Raw genomic sequence first — 20,849 nt, forward strand, 5'->3', positions numbered from 1 at the left:
ACAAGTATAATGCACCATGAAATATGGAAATAAAGAAAAATACCAAACCTAGTGAGGCACGGAATATGCTTATAATCCCAGTGACTCAGGTGGATGAAGCAAGAGGATCACGAGCTCAAAGCCAGCCTTAGTAAATAGAGGTGCTAAAGCAGCTCAGCAAGACCCTGTCTCTCAATAAAATACAAAATAGGTCTGGGGATGTGGCTCAGTAATTGAGTACCCTGAGTTCAATCTCTGGAACCAAATAATAATAATAATAACAATAATAATAATAATAATAATAATAATAATAATAATAATAATACCAAATCTAATATGATCAAAACAATTCACCAGTAATTAGCCTGCATGACACATAAAACAGAATATCCTTTATAGGAAGAAAACATAATCCAGACTTCCTATGATGTATCATCTATAAATGACCAGAATATAATTTAAAAAATTTTTTTGGTACCAGGGATTGAACCCAGGGGTGCTTAACCATTGAGCCACAACCTCAGCCCTTTTTTGCATTTTATTTAGATACAGGGTCTCATTGAGTTGCTAAGTGCATCCCTTAGTTGCGGAGGCTAACTTTGAACTCTTGATCCTCCTGCCTTAGCCTCCTGAGTCGCTGGGATTATAGGCATGTAGAATATCATTAAATTTTGCCAGAATGCAAAGAAGATAGAAAAATGAGAACCACAAGAGAAAATATCACATATAAAAAAAGTTCCGTGAGCTGACCCAGATGTTAGGATTAGCAGAAAAAATTTAAATAGTTTTTATAACTAATTTCAAGGAGTTAAAGAAAAGCTTAATCATAATGAATACGTAGATATGGGTGTCAACATATAAATGAAAAATTTCTTTTTAAAGAAATAAAAAGTACGGTATTGGAAACGAAAAATTCATGAAACAAATCTATCATCAGATTGTATAGTGCAAAAACAGCAAAAAGTTAACTTGGAGATAGACCAATAAAAATTATCTGGTCTAAAAATTAGAAAGAAAAAAATAGAGACTTGGTTACTATCAATACAAAGTGACCTAACATACATATAATTACATTTCTAGAAGAATAGAGGCATAAATTGTACAGAAAAAAAATATTTAAGACAATGATGACTAAAATTATCCCAAATTAACAAAAAAGATGTCAAGAGATTTAGGAAACTCAGTGAATACTAAGGTTAGTTACAAAGCAAATCACATCTAGATGCATCAGAGTCAACTGTAAATGATCAATTAGAAGGAAAAAGGTCTTGAAGGCAATTAGAAAAAAGTGGTGTGTTATGCATTGGTAAAAATGACTAAAATGATAGCTGACTTCTTATCAGAAATGAGAGGTTAAAGTTAATGGAAAGGTTTAAGGTGCTAGAAGACAAAAACTGCTAATCCAGGATAAATCTCTTCAAAACTGAAAGCAGAATAGACATTTTAAAATAAATAAAAAGTAAGAAAATTCAATACCAATAGATCTCTACTATTAACAATGCTAAAAGAACCTCTTCAGGATAAAAGGAGATGATCCATCAGGTAGAAACAGATGCACTGTGTGTTTTAGTTAACTGTGTAATAAACTTAATGGTTTAAAATAAAAATTCTTTGTTATTTTTTCCTTATTCTATGATTTGGCTTTACATAACCTGATGAGTCCTTTGCTCTAGGTATTTATTACTGCTTATGTGGTTTCCTTTCGCAGGGATTGTTTAACCAAAGGTAGAACTGACAAAATCCTCCTACCTCAGCCTCCTGAGCCACTGGAATTACAGGTGTGCACCACCACTCCTGTCGGAAAGCGAAGCAAAATCCAAAGGACCACCAGGTAAAGTGACATCTTACTCCCCTAGTCCAGCCGCCGTCCCCTCTCCACAATCTCTATTTGCAATGGAAATCTTACACCTTCTGGATGGGACAGAATGATGCAAATCTCTGGCCAAACAAATGGGAAGGCAGCATCCTATAGTCAGTTCTTGGTTCACTTCCGTTAGCCGGTACCGGCTCAAGGGGCGGGCAACTTCGTTCCAACCTTCAAAGGAGGAGTTGGGGCGGGGCTAGGTTTTGCGCATGCTCCCAAGGCAGGTTTTGGGGCATGCTCAGAGCAAGCCCACGCTCACAATTTCCGGTGAGAGCTTTCTTCTGGAGTGGAGGCGGTTTCCTGCGGAGCTCCGGCGGTAGGTGGGTGAGTGCCGCGAGTATAATTGCGAGCTTACTTGTTTAGAAGACAAAAAGGGTGTGCTTGGATTTACCCGTGTTTTCCTTCCGAGTTTTTTCCCCTTATGCTCTAAAACCTTGGGTTCTGGGAAATGTGAGCCAGCTGGAGAAGCTTTGGTTACTGTGGCAACCATGTGTTACTGATTCTGGTTTTTGAGGATTTGAAAAGAGAATTTGTGTTATAACTCCTCAAAGTACATGCTGGGTCGCATTCAGAGTCACATATTATTTCAAACTTAGGTGTTTAACCCCGGAAATTGACTTTAAAGGATTTAATTCTGGTAGTAATGTGGAAAAGCAGTACTTTAGGCAGGGTAACTAGTTAGAAAGCTAATGCAGTGATTAACACAATTTCAGGGTGTTGTAGAATTCCAGAGAAGAGGAAATATTGTAGAAATTCTAGGTGGTAGGATCAGAAGCTTTAATGCTTGGGTCGATGTGGGAAATGAGGGAGAGAGACACTGAGCCTCTTGAGGATTAATTCCAAACTCGCTTTTGCATTTGTATTTCTAGTTTCGTTTGCCACCTGCAATATCATTGCCTCCTACCTATCTCTTGTCCTAGTTCTAGTCATGCCTAGTAGTTTTATGTTCTCTGAATTTCCTTGTCCTCATTTTGTGTGTGTGTATGTGACCTTGGACAAGTTTCATAATTTCACTCCCTTAGTTTTTTCAACATAATGTGGAAGAAAACAATTAGTATGTAGTGTGAGTGTGTGTGATTCTGTGTGGGAGGGATAGAACCCAGGGCCTCATGCACACTAGTCAGGCACTGTACCACTGAGTTACATCCCTAGCCCCAAATTAAATAATAGACCAGGTATGTAGTAAAGATCCAATAAATATTAGCTACTACTATTTGTATTGTATTTGTTATTTGCATTTTATTGTTTCTTTCTCTAGGCTTGAATTTTTTAAAATTAAGGGGAAATATCTTTATGTGCTTGAAACATAGTAATAGTTGAGTAATGGATTATTTATTTTGGCTGCTTCTGACATAATTAAATGCTTTTTGGGTATGTGGGGGGGTACCAGGTGTTGAACCCAGGGGCACTTAACCACTGAGCCACTTCCCCCAGCCTTATTTTGTATTTTATTTAGAGACAGGGTCTTACTGAGTTGCGTAGGGCCCTGCTAAGTTGCTGAGGTTAGCTCTGAACTGTGATCCACCTGGCTTTAGCCTACTGAGCTGAACAGATTACAGGCCTTGGCAAATTTATTCTTTACTTTAAAAGAACTGCCAGTTGCAGGTTGGAGTTGTTAAATGGGTAGAGTGCTTGCTTAGCATGTGTGAGGCACTGGGTTCAATCCTTAGCATCACATAAAAATAAATAAATTAATAAAGGTATTGTGTCCATCTACAACTAAAATATATATATAATTTTAAAAAACCTACAATGCAGTTAGTTAGCTTGTCCATTTATACAAAAAGATTCCCTGTGGTTTTGATAGGAATGATAGGACTCTGTAGACTAGTTTAACAATAGTGGTCTTCCAACCTGTGTATCTGAGGTGTCTTTATATTTATTTGGGTCTTTTGAAATTTGTTTCAACAATATTACTTTTCAGATGGAACTTTTCATCTCTTTCGTAAAACTTACACCTTTTATTTTTAGTTTTTGATGCTTTTACAAATGGCATTGTTTAGCTAATTTCATTGTTTGCTTCTTCATTGTAAATTCATTTTTTGTATTTATCTTGTACCTGGCAACATTGATGAATTCATTTATTAATTCTAATAAATTTTAATGGAATTTTAGAATTTTCTAGACAGAAAATATAGTTTTCCTTTTCAGTCTAGATGTCTTTTCTATAATTTGCTGAAAGCCCTAGCTAAAACCTCCAGTATAATGAATAGAAATAGTGAGAGGGGACATTCTTATCTTGTTCTTGATTTTAGGGAAAAAAAGCATCCAATCTATCACTATTAAATTTCATGTTTACTGTGGGTTTTTCATAGATACTGTTTAATCAGATTGTGGAAAGTTCCTAGATTGTCCATGGTCACAAGATGATCATGTAGTTTTTGTTTTTTGGTCTACTGATTTGGTTTAGATCAGTAGATCTTTATTTACATTAAGAGATTTTCAGTTGTTAAGCCAACCTTGCATTCCTAGAGTAGATCCCACTTGAGCATGATGTATTATTCTTTTAACAATAGCTCAGTTTACTATTGTCTTAACAGAAGTTCTCAATACTAAACGACTTTTCTCTCTTTTTTTTTTGTGATGCTGGGTATTGAACTCTGGGCCTTCACCAAATGACTTTAAAATTTTTTTTATCTTCGAGCAGATGAAAATGATTATGCATACAGTTCAGCAACCCAAAGTATGCTCAGTGACAGCTGAAAGACATCTGTAAATATTTGTGGATTGATTAAAACTCCTGGAGTTTGGGACCCTTTTGTGAAGAGTTATGTAGAGGTAAGTAGATTTTTCATAAAATTGTATTGGTTTTATTTTTGTCTTAAGCCTATGCGATATTGCATTTCTAATTATCTTTATTGATCAGGAGGAAATTTAATGAAGAAAATTGTTAGGGTTAAGGGTTAGGGGGTTAGGGTTTAGGGTTGGTTAGGGTTAGAGGGTTAGGGTTAGGCGTGAGGGTGGGGGTGAGGGTGAGGGTTTAGGGTTAAGGTTAGGGTTATGGTGGTTAGGGTTAGGGTTGGGGGTTAGGGTTAGGGGTTGGGGTTAGGATTAGGGGTTAGGATTAGGGGTTAGGGTTAGGGGGTTAGGGTTAGGATTGGTTAGGGTTAGGGTGAGGGGTGGGGTTAGGGTTTAGGGTTGTTAGGGTTAGGGTTGTTAGGGTTTAGGGTTAGGGTTGTTAGGGTTTAGGGGTAGGGTTGGGGTTAGGGTTAGGGTTAAGGTTAGGGTTAAGGTGTTAGGGTTAGAGGGTTAGGGTTAGAGTTAGGGTTAGGTTTAGGGGTTAGGGTTGGGGTTGGGGCTAGGGGTTAGGGGCTGGGGCTAGGGCTATGGCTTAGGGTTGGGGTTGGGTTTAGGGTTTAGGGTGAGGAGTGAGGGGTGAGGGTTTTGGGTTAGGGTTAGGTTTAGGGTTTAGGGTGAAGGTGTAGGTGTTAGGGTTTTGGGTTGAGGGATGAGGGTGAGGGTTTTAGGGTTAGGATTATGGTTATTGTTAGGGTTAGTGTTAGGGATTAGGGTCAGGGCTTGGGTTTAGGGTTAGTGTTAGGGTTCGGGGTTAGGGTTGGGGTTAGGGGGTTAGGGGTTTGGGTTAGGGTGGTTTTGGTGGTTAGGGTTAGGTTTAGGGTTTACGGTTAGGGTTAGGGTTAGGGTTGGTTAGGGTTAAGTTTAGGGTGAGGGGTGGGATTAGGTTTTAGGGTTTTGGGGTTGGGTTAGGGGTTATGGGTTAGGGTTTGGGTTTAGGGTTAGGGTTTGGGGTTAGAGGTTAGGGGTTCAGGTTAGGGTTAGGGTTGTTAGGGTTAGGGTTTAAGGTTTAGGGTTAGGGTTGTTAGGGTTAGGGGTAGGGGTAGGGTTGGGGTTAGGGTTGGGGTGGTTAGGGTTAGGGTGTTAGTGTTAGAGGGTTAGGGGTTAGGGTTAGGGGTTATGGGTTAGGGGCTGTGGCTAGGGCTAAGGCTTAGGGTTGGTTGGGGATGGGGTTGGGGTTAGGGTTTAGGGTGAGGGTGAGGGTTTGGGGTTAGGGTTAGGTTTAGCTTTAGGGTTTAGATTGAGGGTGTAGGGGTTAGGGGTGAGGGTGAGGGTGAGGGTTTTAGGGTTAGGGTTTTTGGGTTAGGGTTTTTGGGTTAGAGTTAGGGTTTTTGGGTTAGGGTTTTAGGGTTAGGGTTAGGGTTTTGGGGTTAGGATTTTAGGGTTAGGGTTAGGGTTTTAGGGTTAGGGTTATTGTTAGGTTTAGGTTTAGGGGTTAGGGTCAGGGGTCAGAGGTCGGGGTTAGGGTTTAGGGGTTAGAGTTTAGGGGTTAGGGTTTAGGATTTAGGGTTAGGGTTAGGGTTGGGGTTAGGTTTTAGGGTTTAGGGTTAGGGGTTAGGGTTATGATTTAGGGTTAGGGTTAGGGTTGGGTGTTAGGGTTAGAGGGTTAGGGAATACTCTCATGGACAAAGCAGATAGCAGGCAGTCTTTAAAAAATTTTTAAATTGAGTTATAATTAGTAAATTGGAATATACGGACAGAATGTGTCAAAAATGCATTTTTGGAGATCTGTCAAAAAAGCAAAGTATAATTTACTGTATCAGTTTGAATTTAATCTTGATTTTTCAGATGATGTCTAAATGTTTATTTTCATAATAAGCTTCAGTTTCTCATTTTTTGTTGTCTATGTGAGGGGAAATGCTGAAATATTTAGTTAAGAAAAACACTTTCAATGGAAAAATTGTAGACAACCAGTTTGGATGGCATGCATGTTTTAAAACCAATATTGACATGATTCTTGGACATAAAATGATTCAAGCATAGAAACCAGAACTGTTATTACCCAGACAAGGGATTTAAGTGCATACTTCCCGTGATACTTCCTAAGAAGTATGACAACTATTTGTTTTCAGCTCTGACCCAGTGTTCAGGAGTGCCTGTTTCTTCAAAAAAAAATCTCCCCAGCCCCTCAAGCAAGAGAATGTTGACCATGAAGGCAGCAAGCAAAGAGCTCAGAAACACAAATTCAGGACCCGAAAGCCCTCAGTTACATTACTCCCAGAGTGCTAAATACCTGGAGGCCTTTAGGTTACAGGAAGAAAGTTCAGGAGGGCTGCATCCTTTCAACAAGACTGTCAGCAGCATATTTATAACCTGGATTTCTAGTTACTGTAGACCAATAAATAGACTGATGATTTTTTGCAATTAATTATAAAGACCCTGATATAGAGAACAGAGCAGCCCCATATTAGACAGCACCAGACAAGAATGGTTTAAGACACACTGAACATAACCCTAGACCAGAGTCAGTTAAACAAAGACACAAATCCTAGCCCAACCAGAAAAGATACAAAAATATTAGTACAAAGATGTGATTGTATATCATACAGACGTCTCCTGAAGTGGAGGTATTGTAGTGCACTAGTCTGAGCAGAGTTGGCTCAGATCCCAGCTTTGGCATTTTCTAACTATTGAACCTGAGAACAGGAAACTAGCTATTGTGTGTCTCACAGTGGGACTTACTTTATTTGAAAGCCTCTACTCTGGTACCCACCAGGTTGCAAATGGACAGCAAGTAAGACCTATTTTTCTTATGTTCCTCATTCTCTTGTTGCCCTAGTTACTCCTTTGAGATGAACGAGTAAGATACTGTATATGGTTCTCATTCTGCTGTGTCACGTTCAAATAACCTTTATGTTTTCTTCCTAACTGCAGAGTTTAAAAATCTCCTCTGGTCAAAGTCAAGAAGCAGTTTGTGGAAGGATCTTCCCTTTGTATTTTCCATGAGAATGTGTGTGGTAGAAAATTCCTGAGCACATGCAGAGCACCAACTGCAAAGGAGTCTGAGAGATGTAGTTTTCAGCATTCAGACTATGAACCAATCCCAGGTATTGTCCACCAAAGTCTGTAAAGATAGGTCAAGTTGGAATGGTCACCAACTGCTGGAAAAGATTAAGAAATTATTAGAAGTGCTAAGGAAATTAGAATCATGCTTTCAATGTCTTAAGAATTTGATTTTCCCTCAAAGATCACATAGATTGTATACTACTACCATTCTAAAAATTTATGTGTTTATTTTACATTGTATTACACTAACTGCCTGTTATGGTTTAGATATCAAATTCTCCCAAATTCCCATGTGATAAAGTGCCTTTTGAGGGGTAATGGAATCTTTAAGAGGTGAGGGGCCTAGTAGGAGGTCATTGGGGGTGTTCCCTTAAAAGATATACTAGGACCCCAATCACCTTCCTGCTCTCCAGCTCATCAGGAGCTAAGTAGTTTTGCTCCACCATGCACTCCCACCATGGTGAGCTGACTTGCCATTGGCCCAGAGTCTTGGGGCCGACTGATCATAGACTGGATCCTCTATGAGCCAAAAAATAAGCCTTTTTTTCTTTATAAGTTGATAGTCTCCAATACTTTTTTATAGTGACAGAAAGCTGACTAAAATACAGTCCTTTTACTTTTTTTATATTATAGGTCTTAAGAATGTGATTCAAGAAGAAAATTGAAAAACAACTACATGAATGCTTTATCTAGCTGTATAAGAGATTCTTTTTCACTTCATGGGTGAAAATGCTAAATCTGAAGACCAATGAGTCTTTAAGTCAAATAACTATTTTATTAGTTTTCATACAAGGAATGATGGACAACCTGTGGTCAATTATGATCAATTTAGCTTAAGCCATTTGGAAATAACCACAATTTCCTATTCAAAGTTATCTGTTCCAGAAATTATGGAATGACATTATCCACAATATGATATGAATTAGATGTCATAAACTTGAGATTTCATAACCTATGAGTAAACATTTGAGAGTAAGGCAGTTGGATTTATAAGCAGTTAAAACACAAAATAAAAATTTAAAGGCTGGTCTACAAGTTTTAGCTGGTCATTCACGTTTCCCTAATGTTTCTTTCTACTTGCCAAACAAACATCATAGCTCCTTTCTCATATCAAATGTCCTCTGCCATTTACTTAGCACTAGGACCACACAATAAACGAGCACTGCATTCTCACTTTCCAATCTCATCCTACTGTTATCACTAACAGAAATCCTTATTAAGATTGATATGTTGCTTCTGGGACCCATGACAAGCAATCATTTACATTTACTTAAATAGGGAAAAAGAAAAAAAAACTCTATTTATAAAACTTAGGAGTGGAACACAATACCCTCACCCCTCAGAATTGTGATTATTCTAAACCCTAGGTCTTTCACATATTTTTTCTTCCCATTTATGTACACCACTTTGTCAGGTGTTTTAGTCATCATTTTTACTGCTTTGACAGAAAGACCTGACAAAACAAATTTTAAAGGAGAAAGAATTTATTTAGCCTTCAATGTTTGAGAGGACTTCATCCATAAATGGCTCTGTTCATTGTTCTGGGCCTAAAGTTGAAGCAGAAGGGCATGGTAGAGGAAAGAAGCTCAGGACTTAGCACCAGACCTCAAAGAGACTTGTTTGAACCTACAAGTGTCTAGTGACCTACCAGTTATTTGTGCCCAGTCAGACTGCAGCACCCCAAGGGCATGAACCGGTGATCTATTTCCTTCAGCCACTCTCCATCTGATTATGGTGATAGCCAGATTAATCCATATCAGTTGTCAGGTTAAAGCTTTCATAATCTATGGGCTGGAGTTGTTATTCAGCAGTAGAGTTCTCCCTACCATGTGTGAGACACTGGGTTTGATCCTCAGCACCACCTAAAAATAAATTTATTATTTTTTTAAAAAAAAGCTCTCATAATCCAATCATTTCACCTCCACATTTCTTTGCATTGTCTTACATAATAGCTTTGGGGGGATACCTCATATCTCAAACATAACCTCATGCTTCTCTATTTGTAAAGTATCTGTGAAAACTAGAAACATAAGTGCATAGTAAAGAAACGTTCCCTCATCCTTAAATGTCAACAAACACAGACACACACACACGCACATACACAAATGAATATTTGTGCTTCTTTTTTAAAAATTTTATTTTTTAGTTGTAGGTTGACACAGTACCTTTTATTTTTTTATTTTTATGTAGTGCTGAGGATCAAACCTAGGAGGATCAAACCCAGTGCCTCAAGCATGCCAGGCAAGCGCTCCACCTCTGAGCCACAACCCCAGCCCCTTGTGCTTCTTAATCTCAGTTTATTCAAACAACACTCATTTTAAAGATATATCTGGCTCCTAATTTGAATGTATTCCTGAATTTATTTCATTTAAAAAAATGTGTTTACAAGGGATTCTCTCTTGGTAGTTGCAGAAATGGAAACTGGACATAGTTTCATTGGGTGTATAAAAATAATTCAAATGTCATGCAGTGATTCTGTTTTTAATTGGACAACTGGGAGCCTGGGATGATGAACTTTAAGTAAAGATTGCTCAGCATCAGTTGTTACATAAAGCTGCCAGAGAAGCAAAGGAACATTGTAAATGAGTCCTACTACCTCAGGTCTTAGAGAAAATTTTTAAAATGTCTGATCAGGGAAAATTAAAGAAAATTAAAAAGAATGTATGGACAAATTACAAAAGAATACATGTAATTAAGTCAAGTCATAAGGAGTTTAATGCACATTGGTATGTTGCCTTATAGAGCTATTTTCCTTTGTTTAAATATCTGCTTTCTAGTGTGTAAGAGAAAAAAAAAGTAACACTTTTTGGAGCTTGCAATGTTTGCATAAGATTGCTCATAGGTTTCTTGCACCAAACCTTATAATAGCAAAGTATATTTAGTTTTATAAATTACTTATAAAGCAAAGTATAATAGCAAAGTATATATAATAGCAAAGTATACACATAGTTTTATAAATTACTTATAATAGCAAAGTATACAATATCAAAGTATTGAATATTTCTAGTATTATGGTGGTTTACATCAAGAAATCAATGATTCTCCAAATTCTGAAATTTATTAAGATTTAAAATATGATTTTGGAGAATATTACTTCCTTAGAAGTTTCTCTGATAGTTGGGAAAATAGAAATTTTACAGGACATGAAAGCTATAAGTGTCCTTGGAAGTCATCCAAACCAATACACTTGTTTTATAGCAGAAAAACAAAAACAAAAGCAAGTTACAAAGAAATTCAGTTGATTGACTCAGGATTGGGCAATTAAGTAGCATAATTACATGTTTCAAACTTATGTGTCTAGATCAGAGTTTTACAAATAAACTTCACCTTAAAACAGTTTAAAATGTTTAATGTATTCTTAGCATATTCATCAAAAGTAATATGCATCAAGATTTTTTAAATTAGGAAAAATAATTATTATATTTTCTCAAAATATGATACATGTTTGAAATAAGAATTTAATACATCCAATAATGTATATATAACATCATACTGATATAATGCATTTTAATATGGTTAACATTTTGAAGTGATACATAGTTGCTACCAATTATTCATTGCCATTTTCATCTCTATTCATAACCCTCCCCAAACCACTTTCCCCACTCAGAATAAATTCCAAAGTCTTTGCAATGTCCACCATTCTCACTGCTCTGAACATCTTTAGCTTCATCTTCTAACTTTCTCTTCTCCTCCCCAAGCCCACTGGACTCCTCAACCATCCTACAGTTCCAAGGTCATTAACACTACTGGCCCTTATGTTTGTTCTTTTCTTGACTCGGCCACTAGGTAGTCCATGGCTCACTCACACGGCATTACATCTGCTCTAACAACTACTTATTCGAGAGACCTTCCAGTAATACACTGTGTAAAATTTTATCCACTCATGTCATTGCACTCCAACCTCCTAAACTGCTTTATCCTGCTCTCTACACTTATCATAATCTAACCTATTAAGTGTATGTTCATTTCTTTGAGATGGAAGTCCCTCAACATCAGTTACACAAGGGCAACTACCTTGTCTGTTTTATTTCCTGCCAGACACACAGTGTTGCTGAGAATATATATTGATTCAATATATTAGGATTTCACCTAAACTCAAACACTTCATGGAATTCGTTTTGAGAACTGCATCTTCAAGCCATTTTCTAAAATAAATAAAACAATTTCAATTTTATCTTGTTTAGTCATATTTCCACTAAACAAAACTACTCATCCTGACTAGTGATACTTAATCCATATGCAAAATATTTGAACCAAAAAAGGTTGATATATATAAAAATAAACTTTAATTAAATTTTGATAAGAAATATTTGAACCTTAGCTAAATGGCTTAAACATATCCATGTTTATTTGTTTGAAAATGTCATCTAAATATACCCCACAATGAGGAATTATATTGTTTACCATATACATTAGCAATATTTTAGAAATATAAATACTTTATGTAAACTTAATGTCACTAATAATCCTTACCATAGGCAGATTCTGCTTCTTGTAGATATGCTCTGAAATCTTTCTTGGACATCTATGCTTTTAATAGAATAAAGCTTCTGAGCATTTAAGTATTTTGAATATTCTTGCTTCTCATCATAAATTACTATCTCAAAAGAGTTTAATTGGAATAGATTTTAACTACCAAATGTCACAGAATGGAATGATAATTTAGGAGCATATTTGTACCTTTAAATACATTTCCACTCATTATGTCCTCTATCCGATATTGCATTAAGCCACAGAAAAGGTGACTCAGACATGCCATTAAGATTGCCAAGGCTTAAAAAGCAGTACAATGGATAAAAAATGTATTACTCAAATGTGTCAAAATGGAACCCAATTATGCTTGATCTTAATAAGTCCATTACAAGCTATATTAATTAATAAAGCTTGTCAATCATTAAAAGACATTGCTTAGAGATATTTAATGTGTTGGGTTATTTTAAGATATGAACAATTGAAATAAGCTGTCAGCATATGTTCAAATGACAGTCAATCAACTACTGTTTATTGAGTAAAGTGCTGAGTGAAGGACCATTATAAATATGAAGATGAATAAAGATAATTCTTGCTATAAAGGAACCAGAATTCAAGTTGACTGTTAGTCTTGAATTTTTTTTTATTTGTAATTAGGTAGCTAATCTAATTTTTAAATTTATTTTTGATTTTTCCTCTCTCATTTTTATATTGCATATGTATATTTCCTTCATTTACCAATTAAAAATAAATTATAAAACATGCTTTTCCTTTCTTTTCTACATCTACATAGTATTTTGTATTTATATATGACAGCAGAATGAATTACAATTCTTATTACACATATAGAGCACAATTTTTCATATCTCTGGTTGTATAATATTTTAAGTGTTTATTCACCCAAGCTCATAAACTGGATAGAGGAGGTGTAAGTTCAAGTTGCAGTCTAACCCATGTGACTGACAGAACAAATGTACAAAATAAAGGCTCAGACCACATCGGCATGTGATGTTCTCATTAATGTGCACCTTTCCTTGCTGAAATAAATATGAGAAGCAATAAGTTAGTGTTCCCAACTCTCAAGTAATGATTCTTATCATTTTCCGGGAATCTATTAAGGCATGAAGATCTTACACACATTATATAATTTTCAAAGTAATTCTGAGGCAGTCATTTAAAATAATTTAAAGCTGATTAAATTGATGGAGAGAGATATTAATAATTTTTGCCTAAATTACACAATTAGAAATTTTTATAAAGATCTATAAAACTCCAAAGAATATAGGCAGAGCTGCTCCCCAGATATTTCATGTACAAACTCATTCACTCTCACAAAAATTTAGTGAGATATGAATATGATTTCTAAGCTCACTCAATCTTTGAAGGTCTAGCTCAGTTTACTCAAATTCTTTACAGTGGCAGTTCTGTGTTCACTGATATCAAATGACCTGTGAGTTTCCACAACTTCTCTCTTTTCATCTTCTGATTGACACTTATATTTTGGGCCAGATAGATCAGAGGTATAATATAAGAAATTCTAGTTCTTCAGACACACTATAAGCATTATTTAATGTGGTAGTGATGTGATATCTCCAGAAAAGTGTAGGTCAAATTCAATCATATTCAATAAATAATCATTGTGAACTTTATTAGTAAACTTCAACTCCCTGATAATTTTACTTTCTCATGGATAGTTCCCTGAAGTATATCCCCTGAGTAATTTTATAAACCTATACCTTGAAAATTGTTCTATGCAATAAAAAATTTTAACTATGAAGTAAACACATTAAATTACTCATATTTTCCATTATATCAAAAATTAAATTACTCATGTTTTCCATTATATCAAAACAATCCAGCTGTTATATTAGTAAGTGTACTAAAATGTATAATTATATATTCTAATATATATGTTGAACACATATACATTCACTCACATATTTTCAAAAGTTACCTCAACTTTTTTAAAAAAAAAACATGGTAGTTGTCAATTGACTTTTATTTTATTTATTTATATGGCATGCTGAGAATCAAACCCATTTCCTCATGCGTGCTAGGCAAGCACTCTGCCACTGAGTCACAACCCCAGCTCCTATATGAGCATTTTTAAGATAATGCAATTTAAAATAGAGTTGTAAGTTTCATAGTTTAATAAAATAACAAAAGGCATGCTTTATACGGGTCTTTGTGACATATGTGTCATTAGGTAGAAAACAAGAATGATGAAGGAAGTCTTGAGACTCAGAATGTGGGTCCAGAGCCTAATGGTTCTTTGAGAAGCGTTCATTCCTTTCTCTAGGAATCCTCCATTCTCTGATACCCTAAGCCAGCAGATACACAGTATAAAAAAATGGCTTAACATGAAATTCTAAGATACAAGAGCTAGTCATCCTAGGGGCTTAGTATGGGCCAGCAGCACTCTAGTCTTTGAGACATTGCCTGTCAGGTCCTACTATGGTTTCACTATTAGATGTCTCAAAAAGCTCACATGTGAGACAATGCAGGAAAGTTTAGCAGTGAACTGACTGGGTTATGAAAGCCTTAACCTAATCAGTGAGTAATCTCCCCTGATAGGGAGTATCTGAGTTGTGACTGTAGGCAAGTTGGGTGTGGCAGGAGGAGGTGGGTACTTGGAGGTGTGCTTGTGGGGTATACATTCTGTCCATAGCAAGTGGAATCTCTGTGTGTGCTTCTCAGTAGCCATGTCTTGACCTGAATTCTTCTATCATATCCTTCTGCTGTGATGTCGTGCATCCCCTGGAGTCCTGAGGAATGGAGTTCACCATCCATGGTAAGAGACATCTGAAACTGTGAGCCCCCAAAATAAACTTTTCTCCTTTAATTGTTCTTGTCAGGTCTTTTGGTCTCAAGAATGAAAAAAAAAAAAACAACTAAAACAGTTCCTTCTGACAGCATTGGAAAAGCAGCCCATCCTTCATCAAGGAACAAAGAAGGAAATATAAAAGGAATTTATTTCCAGGTGTAGTTCTTGGTTCTCCTGTTAGAAAGTTGAGGGCACCTTGTGGACTGAGTGAAATGGTGGCTGCTGTAGTCAGCTCAGGCTGCCATAACAGCATACCACAGACTGTGGGACTTAAACAACAGAAATTCATTTTCTCACTGAGAATTCCAAGATCACTTTGCCAGCCAACTCAGCTTTTCATGGTGGTTTTCTTCCTGACTTTGGATAACCATTTTTTGCCTCTATCATCACATAGTAGAAGCAGGCAGGAGGGAGAGAGGAGAGAGAGGAGATAGAGAGACAGACAAAGAGAGGGAATTTTGGAGGCTCTTATTATAAATACACTGATCCCACTGGATCAGAACTCACCTTTTGACCTCACTAAAACTTAATTAAAGGTTAAATAAATCCACTCAACCCACAGAAATATGGTAAAAGATGATAAATAGTTGTTTTAATCCACTGAAATTAGAGAAAATTTTTTACAGTAATAGATAACTAGATACCCCTATTCCAATTTGTCATGTATATATAATAATATCAGACCTGGCCACCACATGGGTGACTGTGTCCATGAAGGAACAATTCAAAATTCCCACTCTTCTTTGCGCATCCATTTTACCATCTGTGAAACATCATAATAGGACTAAGTCAGATTTTTTTTTAAAGAGAGAGAGAGAAAAGGAATTTTTTAATATTTATTTGTTTAGTTTTTGGTGAACACAACATCTTTATTTTTGTGTGGTGCTGAGGATGGAACCCAGCGCATGCCAGGCAAGCATGGTACAGCTTGAGCCACATCACCCAACGAGGATTTTTTTTAAATTGTATTGATTAAAAACAAATGACACTCTGGGGGATAGCTCATGTCATTGCAGTTAGATGGTGGCTGGGGTTGCAGTCATCTGAAGACTAGACTGTCCTGGTCATCCAAGATGGCAGCCTCTTGTGGCTGGCAGTAGTGGTTGTTGGTCAATCAGTATGCCTGCATGTGGTCTCTCCTCTTGGCTTGTAAATCTCATAGCACGTTGTTTGGTTTCTCAGATGGAACAAGTCAAGACTAAGTGATCCAAATGGAAGGATACAGAAGCTGCTAGGCCAGTTGATGGCTGAACCCAGAATGGACACAACTTCTTTTCTGCCATATTCTAGAGGTCTGTGTAGTTGTAGATCACCAGGATTCAAGGAGATTAAAAAGACTTCATTTCTTGGGAAAGCAGCAGAAAGTAGGTGACAAAATCACATTGTGGAAGTGCATGTGGGGTGAGAGATATTGCAGATGTCTTTGAAAAGGGGTAAGACCTTCTGATATGCCATCTTTTATTATCTTCCTCTAAAAGAATTTGCAAACATTTGTGGTAACCTGCTGTGGGAAGTGAATGAAACTGTAGCCTTTCCTCTCCAACTCTGACAGTCCTGGGGACAGGAGGAAGAAGCATCTTAGTTTACAGAATCATAGAAAGGGTGAACAATGCTTCACTCTCTGGCAAAGCAGGAGTATTAAATATTTTTAAAAATATTGGTTACTGGAGCAAGCATGTACATACTAATAATGGAATTTTTTAAAACTTGTATTTTGGAAATGTTCATAATAAAACATCCTGTACTTGAAATTAAAAAAAAAGTAAAGCCCCTCCAAACATTGTCAAATAGCAGATTTGTCAAATAGTCAAATTTAGAACTTCATTACATGAATGTGGGAAAACACAAACATTCAACCCACAGAAGGAACTAAATTAATGGATGGGGGGAAGTTGTGTGAAGATGGAGGTTTGGGATTTCCTACTAGTTGGAACTGTGGGAGCAACAAAAGTCATAGAAATCAGAGTTATAACACTGTATTAGCATGGCAGGAAAATAGTATTACCTATACTATCTACATATTTACAAAAATTAAACAGACTTCAAAGTTATTAATTATAAGTTGATGAAATTAAACAGGTATTTATACAAATAAGTCTATTTAACTGTAGATAAAATACATAATGGGTTTTATAGTAATCCAATGTTTTCATTTGCATTAGGCTTTTGTTGTTGTTGTTAATCTGGAAATAGATTCTAAGAGTAGTACATTAACAAAATATTTTAACATTCACCCTTATAAAATGATAATAAAGGACCAGAATTACTAAGGAAGTAAAGACCTGCTTATTGTAAAAACAGACTAATTTTCCATGTTTATCTTTTCAGTATAACATCATCCATCATTGTTAGAAATCTTATGACCATGTGCCCACCAGTTAATTCATTGACATGCAGACCTTTGACATTTTTATTTTTCTTCACATAATCTTTCCATTCCAAATTGTCATAAACAGTTTTATTGGTGATCCTATCCTTTGAAGAGCATCTTTTCTCCCCCATAATATAATGAAAGTAAAGACAGATTACTGCCCAGAAAAGGTGGAAATACCCTGAAAGCCAAGAATGAATAAAATGATCTCAAAGAAGGAAAAGTGAAAAAAATACAAATGCTTTTTATAAAAATGTTTAGCTTTCTATAAAGTACTTGAATTCTATATAAATAAAAGAATTAATTATACATAAGTACAACCAAAACATTCAAATTAAATTTTTTTCAGGATCTATATATCCTAATATCTTCTACGTGGTCATTAAAGATGAATATCAAATTTTTTTAAAGTTAAAGGAGAAAGGTAGAAAACATAATGTCATTTAATATTCAACTAACATTGTCACCTATGTCAATCCTGTTTTGGTAATAATCATCAACTATATAACAAGAGAATTTCTATTCCAATGTTACATAATATTCTATTTTTTTATAAATTTTACGGAATCAATGAAATAATAATAACAGAAGTATCATTATAATAATAGAAATATCATTTATTATAGATAAATAATATTTATTTCATATTACTACTAAAAAATTTCAAACTTTTTATTTAACTTTGCTTGTGCTAATTTTACTAAGTGTAACAATTATAAGATTTTCCTTTTATGTGCTTCAACTTACTTAAGACACCATATGCCGTGTGTATCTTACTCTGGAACCATGTTTATAGATTTTGTGCTCCGGCCCTAAATAACACTTAATGAAACTAAAATATGTGCTTTGCATTTGGCTAGATGTATACAAGGGTTATACTTCCATTGTACATGATTTTGAAAGAATATATAAAAAAAAACATTTTCTAAGTATAAATACTTTGTGATTTTTCTAGGTATAAATATTTTGTAATATTTATGAGCTGAACACAATGAAGATGGGATGATTCATTGAGCTTTGGTATTTTGAGGCTAAGAAAAAGCAAAGATAAAATAAATAAATAAAAGAACTCAAACCAAAGATTTATACTCTTACACTTATCCACTGAAATAAAGACACATCATAATTCAAATATGTCAGTTGACAAGAAATAAGCTTACACTTACAAAAACTGACAATATATTTATCTTAGAGAAGTGTAAATTAATTAAAAGTTTTAAATATGCTCATAATTATCCTTGACAGCTTCTTAAATGACTTCCAGTTATCCCTGCATAGGGTATTAGTACTCTTTGGTAATCTCTTGAGTATGGAGTGGACCTAATGATTTGCTTCTCAGGAATTAAATACTGCAAAAGTGATGTAGTCCCAGCAACTTGGGAGGCTAAGGCAGGAGATGATGAGTTTAAAGGCATCCTCAGCAATTTATCAAGGTTCCAAGCAACTTATTGAAACCCTGTCTCAAAATAAAAAATAAAAAGGGCTGGGGATGCGGCTCAGTGGTTAAGTGCTCCTGCATACCAAACAAAGAATCAAACAAACAAAATTTTTAAAAATGGTGTGGTACTACCTGTAATAATAGATAATCATTTTTAAAAAAGTGTCCTAATGTCTTGGAGCTTCTTTTGCTCATTCTGATGAAGCCAGCTGCTGTGTTTTGGCCTGTCCTATGAGGAGTCCACATGGCTAGCAGCATCAATAGCCACCAAGGAACGAATTACCTTACTCAGCCTGTGAGACATGAACCTGATCAACAGTCACTGAGAGAGTTGGAAGGGGAGCCAACCCATATTCAAGCCTGAGATGATGCTTCAGCTCAACTCTTGCATTGCAGCCTGTAAAAGAAGGATCCACCTAAGTGACATCCATATTTTGGATCCACAAAATCTATGAAATAATATGTGTGTAATATTTTTAGCAATTAAATTTTGAATAATGGCATACAGCCATTGATAGCTAATATAAATAATATTTTACGTTAGAGTCAAAATAATGTTCTATTTCACAAAATGGTTATAATCTGCCATTTTTCAATATTTCTATTCTCTAGTCCTTTGTTACAAAATCTGAGAATTTGGGAAGAATGTAAATATAAGATTCTTTATTATTATTTCTTTGTTTAAATTGTATCTCACTTACTTCATTGGATTACTAAATTAATGCCTAGATTTGATATTAAATTAGTAAATAAGAATTGTAAATATTACATCATACATGCATAGACAAGTACCTAGCTCAGTGCTGTTCACTATTAAAAATGTTAGAAAAGAGGAGGAAACAGATGTTTGTAGGGGATGGAATGCAGGGAAAGCAAGCCTGGAGTCTCAGCTTAGCTACTGTTTATTGGCCCATTTGGGATTTTCAGATGGACCAGAGGGGAGTGCTTGGGGGCTAAAGTTTTCATACACTCCAATAGAAAATGTTCAATCTCTCAGCATCTTTCACAGATTTTTATTTTGTTTATACCAATTTATAAATTTTGTTCAAGATCAATTCTTAAACTTTCTGTAGGAAAATGTTTAGTATGTCAGAATAAAAATAAAAGTGTGAAATACACATTCACAGCCATACATTTTCAAATTTAATAAGCACATGATTTTGACAGGGCTATAATTTGAAAATCTGAAAACAAAGGTGTGGAATGATGAAGGAGCACATACTCTGAGTTTTGTATATTAAAATTCAAAAATTTAGGAGCAATAGAGAATACTGATATGAAGCATCATTTTGCCAAATTATCATAATAGATTAAAGATATTGGCAAATCTTTTGCTACTCCTTTCATTGAGAGTGCAGGAAAAATTCAATTCCCCTTTAAACAAGCTGGATTAATTAATTAGCTTGGCAAGTGGAATAGGGTGAATTGGTCTAGGATTTTCAAAGAAGAAAGGGCTCTTAGCTTTCACCAAAACCTCTTATAATGCCAACAACTATATGAAGCCAGCAGCTACTTAAGAAACTCTGAAACCCTGAGATCATATAGTGAAGAAGCTGCAGGTAGGTCAACAGTGTGAGCTGAGTCTAGCCTTACAGCTATACACATTGTGTGGGTGAAGTCATATTGGATGCTGCAGACAACTCTTAGCTAATTGAGTGTTATAGAGTAATGACATTAGAAGCCGAACAATTACCCAGCTGAACTCTCCCCCTAATTCTTGATGGGTCATAATAAAATGGTGGTTGTTTTAAGCTACTTAACTTTGGAATAGTTTGTTACATAATAATCAATAACTGGAAATATCAACATACTTGCCTAATTTATTAACATAGTAATTAATTTATTAATTAAATAACACCCCCAAAAAGAGAAAAAAACATTTTGCAATATTATCTAGAAGTGACAATTAAGGCTTCTCAAATACATGAGATTAAAAATGTCATTGGAGATCTAGAAGAAAATCACAATAGATAAATAAATAAGACAACGGTAGTCTGTTCAATATGCTAATTGTGTGACTTTAGAGAAATTCTATATTCTGCTTGAATTCTATATTCTGCTATGTAATTAAATATGAAAATGAATAGAAAAACGTGTG

The 20,849-nt window shown here is 35.4% G+C and overlaps 1 protein-coding gene and 1 long non-coding RNA gene across 10 annotated transcripts in view; one reads left to right on the forward strand and one right to left on the reverse strand.

Moving 5' to 3' along the window:
* LOC144373491 (transport and Golgi organization protein 1 homolog) overlaps positions 1-20,849 on the reverse strand; it is a 109,280-nt gene that overhangs the window by 42,829 nt on the left and 45,602 nt on the right. For 2 of the 8 annotated variants that reach the window (XM_078036545.1, XM_078036542.1), the window contains exon 1: positions 1,729-2,001. The exons of the other annotated variants lie outside the window; for them this stretch is intronic. The gene's annotated coding sequence lies outside the window, so the exon portion shown is untranslated. Of the gene's footprint in view, positions 1-1,728; positions 2,002-20,849 lie in introns of those variants that run through there. 8 annotated transcript variants of the gene reach the window in all.
* Positions 2,058-17,536, forward strand: LOC144373493 (uncharacterized). 2 transcript variants are annotated; one of them, XR_013433154.1, is made up of 5 exons: positions 2,058-2,163; positions 4,491-4,621; positions 7,514-7,686; positions 8,279-14,909; positions 16,125-17,536. It is a non-coding gene; the product is annotated as an uncharacterized LOC144373493 (long non-coding RNA). The 2 variants fall into 2 exon arrangements; XR_013433155.1 differs by having other exon boundaries at positions 2,059-2,167.

The sequence above is a fragment of the Ictidomys tridecemlineatus genome, unplaced genomic scaffold (assembly GCF_052094955.1).
Source record: "Ictidomys tridecemlineatus isolate mIctTri1 unplaced genomic scaffold, mIctTri1.hap1 Scaffold_417, whole genome shotgun sequence".
Taxonomy (NCBI): Eukaryota; Metazoa; Chordata; class Mammalia; order Rodentia; family Sciuridae; genus Ictidomys; species Ictidomys tridecemlineatus.